The following is a 5,936-nucleotide window of genomic DNA, read 5'->3' on the forward strand; positions in this document are numbered from 1 at the left end:
CCAGACATCCACTACAGCATCCACTCTCTAGTCCCTGGGCCTGGGGAGACCGAGAATAGGAAGCTCTGCTTTCCTGGGACAATTGTTCTACCTCTGGCTGTGACCCCAGCTCCTGCCTCTTCTAGGTGGTTCGCTGTTAATTCGAGTTCTTTGTCTCTCTGTCTCTGTCTCTCTCTTTTCTCCCTCCCCATCTCTCTCCATTTCCCCCTCCCATCTTCATTATCTGTCAATGTGTCTCTGTCTCTCTCTTCTCCTGTTTCTCCCTGTGTAAAGCACTGTGTCTCCTCTATTTTGATATTTCTCTGTCTCTGTTTTTGTCTTTGTCTCTGCCTTTCTCTGTCTCTATGTGTATATTTGTATTTCTCTGTGTCTCAGTCTCTCCATTTCTCTTTCTCTGCCTCTTCCTCTGTCTCTGTCTCACACGTGCACACATTCTTTCCAGTTTACCTCTCTACAACCATACTAGACTTGGTCACTGCCTAGCCATATTTTTATTCACATTGTTAGGTATTTCCCAATATATTTTAATCTGGTTCTGCCACCCTTGATGCCGTTGGGAGCCATGTGTTTGGCGCCTCCACTCTGGACGCTGCCCAGGGAAGAGCTGAATACCCAGGTCTGATCAGGTCACTTTATGCCCAAGTATCTGCCATCAAACAGAATACAAATGATTATGCCGTTGGCCATTCACAGCCCTGCCCAAGCTCTCCACTTGCTCTCCTGATGTCTTGGACAACACTCCTTTGTGTCAATATTACATTGGGCCAGACGGGCCTGCTGGTCTCCCAACACAAAACTCCCTGTCTACCCAAGCTGCTGGGAAGGCTCAGAATGCCCCTCCCCCATCTTCCCATCCACCTCCAGACATTCCCAGCTTGGACCCTGTACAAGAAGCCTGCCTGATCATGCCTATCAATGCGTTCCCATCCGAACTTAGCCCCCCAGGAGCTTGTCTCTGCTCAAGGGACCCTGAGCCCACCAGCTTTCCCTTCTGTCACTGGATGCTCAGGACTTAGCCCTGTGTCAGGCCAACAGAAGGGGCTTCATAGATGTTTCCTAAAGGGTGCAAATGGAAAGCAAATTGAGGATGTTTATGGGTTGCTGGCCATCCCCTGGACAATATCACCATCACTTAATGATGGGCTCTGAGGGAAGCAGCCAGCCATAAACAACAACAAGGAAGAAGGCTCAATCTCCCTTGGGACATCCTCCTGAAGCAGGGATATAAAAGCCCACCAGGATACACCACCTTCACACACAGCCCCACAGCTACACTCACACACACACACACACTCACACAGACCCACACCCACAAGCACAATCCCAGTGAGGCTCAAGTACTCCCTGCACCAGGCACTCAGCCCCTCACTGACACCCCTCTCACACTCTTTGCTGCCCAGGCACCCAACACAGCTGCTCCACCATGGCAGAAACCTGCTTTTCTGGGCCCTGTGGTCCCATGTCCTCAGCTGTCTCCGTCTGCTCCAGTGACGTGAGCTGTGACAGCAACGTCTGCCTGCCCGGTTCGTGCACAGGCTCCTCCTGGCAGCTGGACGACTGCCCCGAGAGCTGTTGTGAACCCAGCTGCTGTGGCCCCTCCTGCTGCCCAAACCCCTGCTGCACGCCAACCTCCTGCCTGACCCTGCTGTGCCGCCCAGTCTGCTGTGTGCCCGCCACCTGCCAGACAGCCTGTGAACCCAGCCCCTGCCAGTCTGTCTGCACCTCCTCCTGCTCACCATCAGGTTGCCAGCAGTCCTGCTGCCAAGACCCTAGCTGCTCTGCTCCCCCTGCTCAGTGCAGTCCTGCTACTGTGTCCCTCTGTGCTGCAAGCCCAGCTGCTGCATCGCCCTGCCTGTGTGCTGCAAGCCCAGATGCTGTGTGACCACAGCCTGTTGTCCAGCCTCCTCCTGCTGCCAGCCTAGCTGCTGCCACCCTGCTCCTCTGTGTCCCTCATCTGCAGGCCCGTGTGCAGCCCAGCTGCCTGCTGTGTGCCTCTCTCCTGCAGGCCCTCCTGCTGCACCACTACATCCTCCTACTCTTGCTGCTGCGCCCTCCTGCTGTCCAACCTCCACCAGCTGCCGCCCTGCCTCCTCTGTCTCCCTCATCTGCCGGCCCACCTGCTGCAAGGCCGCCTGCTGCACTGCCACCTGTGGCCAAAAATCTGCTGCTGACCACAGGGCACTTATTGCTCTCACCCCTCCCCAACTTCTGTCAGCCTCCTGGCTCCAGCCTCAAACATCAGCCTGAACACCTGGGCAGCAACATCTCCAGAGGCATTCAGGTTACCAAGCTACTCCTGAGCACTTCACCCACCCAGGTGCAGCCAGGGTCTCCCATGCATCTCCTCCTATGGTGACCCCCATGGCTTCTGCTTCCACATGCACCTAGCTCAGCATGCAACAACCCAGGACTGCCTGAAGCTCCCAGGGCCTCTCTAGGCTCAAAATGTGCAGGGTATAACTCCGTGCAGGGATCCACCTTGTAATAAACTGCATCACCTCACCTGCCAGGCCCACCTTGTCCTCATCCTTATCCTGGGGCCCACAATACAGAGTAAGGGGAGGAGGCACAACACACACAAGACTTCCTGGGAGGCCAGAAGGTTCACGAGATAGCGATTGACTGACCACCACACCATGTATACAACCCACTGTGGTCATGACAGCCATGCTCTGACCATCCTCCCCATCACACACTGTAATGATATTCACACCCATCAGCCTCACCCTTGGATACTATTTCTTGCCTTAGATCTCCTCCCTGACCTCACTGTGTCTAGCTCAGGGCATGACTCCCAATACCTCTGACCCAGCCTCTCCTCTGGAGCTCAATGTGAGTGCAACCACTGCACAGCTAACTGGGGTGATGAGCACAGCCAGAAAGCATTCTCTTCCCTTGGATGCCTCTTACTCCTCCTGGCTCAGAGCCAGAAACCGGCCCTCATGCAAGAGTGGCCATGCTGCAGGGCCTGACTCACACCAAAGCAGTCATGGCACATGGGAGCGCTCCTAGAGAGCTGCCCTTGCAGGCAGTCTCTGCATGCCAGCCTGAGCAGCCTCTATGACCTCTACTCAACCAAAGCCAGACAACCCACTTTCAGCATCACCAGGCAACAGAGTCCAAACACACTGGGGCTGCTTAGACCTGACTGACATCTCAGAGCAGTTACAAGTTCCAAAGGAACTCTCTGTGTGCAGAAACAGAGAAGTCAAGAAGGGGAAAGGGGCACTATGTCCCCTCAGGACAGGTCCCTTTGGATTCAGTCTACAAGAACAAGGACACCTCCACATGAACACACGTGTACCTTCCCACACATAAACTTGGACCCCGCCCCTCTCTTCCTGGTGACTCCCACTTTTCCTGCCAGGAAGGAGGTTTCTTTCTTGAGAAAGGAACAGTGACCTCAACTATGGCACCAACATTGCTCCTGTCACCTGGCCCAGGGAGGGTACAGGGGATGTGTTTGCTCAGGGTCACATGTTTAATTAGGCTGCCAATCTTCTATCCCCCAGAGGAAGGGAAGAGACCCAAACTGGGAGGAAATCGGACCTTGGGAGGAGGGTCTTGCCACACACTTCTTAGGGAGGACTTGACAAGTGTCTGCATGGATGCGGAGGGATCGACAGACAGAAGAGTCTTCTTCAGCAAGTGCGGAACAAGGAGAAAGACAGAGAAATGGGAGAGATGAAGATGCTAGTGTGTTTGAGGAAATCCTGACAAAGTGATGAGGGACTCCCTCCATTGGGACGTGGGAACTGCCACAGCCCCAGAAGCCCTGAGGGACATCTGGGAAGTCCAGAGCCCATGGAGCCCAAGGGCACTTGGAGAGGTGGCCCTCCACAAGCATGTAGGAAACCCTACTGTCTTCCTGGGATTGTGCCGGGGTGGAGGACAAAGGCAACACAGTGACTGTCCTAAGGGAGCCTGCATCCGACCAGAGGGCACAGGATGAAGATGGACAAGCAAATACTAGGTCATTTCAGAGGGACAGGCGTCCCTGGAATCTGTAGGGATCAGGAGAGGCTCCATGTGGGAGGTGACACAGGAGTTCGGCCTCAGAGGAAGCTGGGGGCCCTGGGAGGTAGAGGGGTGGTGGAGGGAGAGCATTCCAGACCTGGGGTCCAGTCTGGGCAAAGGCACTGTGGTGGGAGATGCCATGTTGTGTATGAGGTTCCACAAGCAGGGTAGTCTGGCTGAAAGAGAATAGGACTGAGGAAGTAATGGGAACGAGGCTGGAAAAGTAGGAAGGGGGCAGCTTGGGAGCATTTGTAATGCATGTTTTTTTTTTTCTGTGGGTTTGTTCTATTTTTAAGAATAAATTAAATTGATTAAATTATAACTGATATAACATAATAAATATACTATATTCTATTATTATATTATATATTATATAATTACATAATTAATGTATTATGATATATTATATATTACATAGTATATAAAATATAAATATAATTAATATAATAATTAATATATTTATTTTTCATTTTGAACATTCTCTTCCATAAGATTTTGAGTTGTAAATTTTCTCCCCCCTCCTCCTCCTCCATCCCTAAGACGTTATGCAATCTGATATAGGCGCTACATATACATTCATATTAAACATATTTTTACATTAATCATTTCATGAAGAAGAATTAGAACCAAAGGGAGGTAACCATGAGAAGGAAGAAATTTTAAAAAGAGACAGCAAATAATATACTTCATTCTGCATTCAGACTCCATGGTTCTTTCTCTGGATGTAGATAATATTTTTTCAACATGAGACTTTTGGAGATGTATTAGATCCTTGCATTGCTGAAAACAGCTAAGTCTATCAACATTAGTCATCTCACGACACGGCTGTTACTGTGTACAACGTTCTCCTGGTTCTGCTCACTTCACTCAACATCAGTCCATACAAGTCTTCCCAGGTTTTTCTGAAGTCCGCTTCCTCATCATTTCTTCTAGCAAAACAGTATTCTGTTACATTCATATGCCAACTTGTTCAGCTATTCCCCAGTTGATGGGCATCCCCTCAATTTCCAAGTCTTGGCCAACACAGAAAGAGCTCCTATAAATAAGTCTGTACATGTGGGTCCTTTCCCATTTTTATGATTTCTTTGGGATACAGACCTAGAAGTGGTGTTACTGGGTCATGCAAGAGTATGCACAGCTTTATAGCCCTTTGGGAATAGTTCCAAATTGCTCTCCAGAATTGTTGGATCACTTCACAACTCCACCAACAATGCATTAGTGTTCCAATTTTCCACATCTTCAACAATATTTATCATTTTCCTGTTTTGTCATGTTAGTCAAGCTGATAGATATGATGTGGTATTTCAGAGTTGTTTTGATTAGCATTTCTGGAATCAATAACGATTTAGAGCATATTTCATATGACTATAGATAGCTTTAATTTGTTCATCTGAAAACTGCCTGTTCTTATCCTCTCACCTTTTATCAATTGAGGAATGACTCCTATTCTTATAAATTCGACTCAGTTCTCTATATATTTAAGAAATGAGGCCATTATCAGAGATACTTGCTGTAAAGATTTTTTTCCAGCTTTCTGCTTCCTTTCCAATCTTGATTACACTGCATTTTCATCCAGAAATCACTGAAACCTCAAGATCACAAGGCCCAGTGTTTGGGTCCTGTATTCTGTTTGCCTTGGGATTTCCAAGCCCAGAAATGGTCCTTTTTTTAAGGCTGAGAAGAGGAGACAGCATTGCCCCTAATGGAAGCTCTTCCTTCCAGAGTACTGGGACCTACTAGGTCTGTGTTCCAAAAGAGATTAAAAAAAAAAAAAAGGAAAAGGACCTACATGTGCAAAAATATTTATAGCAGTTCTTTTCTGGGGGCAAAGAATTAAAAATTGAGAGGATTCCCATCAACTAAGGAATGGCTGAAAATGTTGTGGTATGTGATTATGATGAAATACCATCGTGCCATAA

The 5,936-nt window shown here is 49.0% G+C and overlaps 1 pseudogene; it reads left to right on the forward strand.

Moving 5' to 3' along the window:
• The first annotated feature begins 1,423 nt into the window (after positions 1–1,423).
• On the forward strand, positions 1,424–2,247 carry LOC110204658 (uncharacterized; annotated as a pseudogene).
• Positions 2,248–5,936: the final 3,689 nt, after the last annotated feature.

The sequence above is a fragment of the Phascolarctos cinereus genome, unplaced genomic scaffold (genome assembly GCF_003287225.1).
Source record: "Phascolarctos cinereus isolate Bilbo 61053 unplaced genomic scaffold, phaCin_HiC Scaffold_813;HRSCAF=1464, whole genome shotgun sequence".
NCBI lineage: Eukaryota > Metazoa > Chordata > Mammalia > Diprotodontia > Phascolarctidae > Phascolarctos > Phascolarctos cinereus.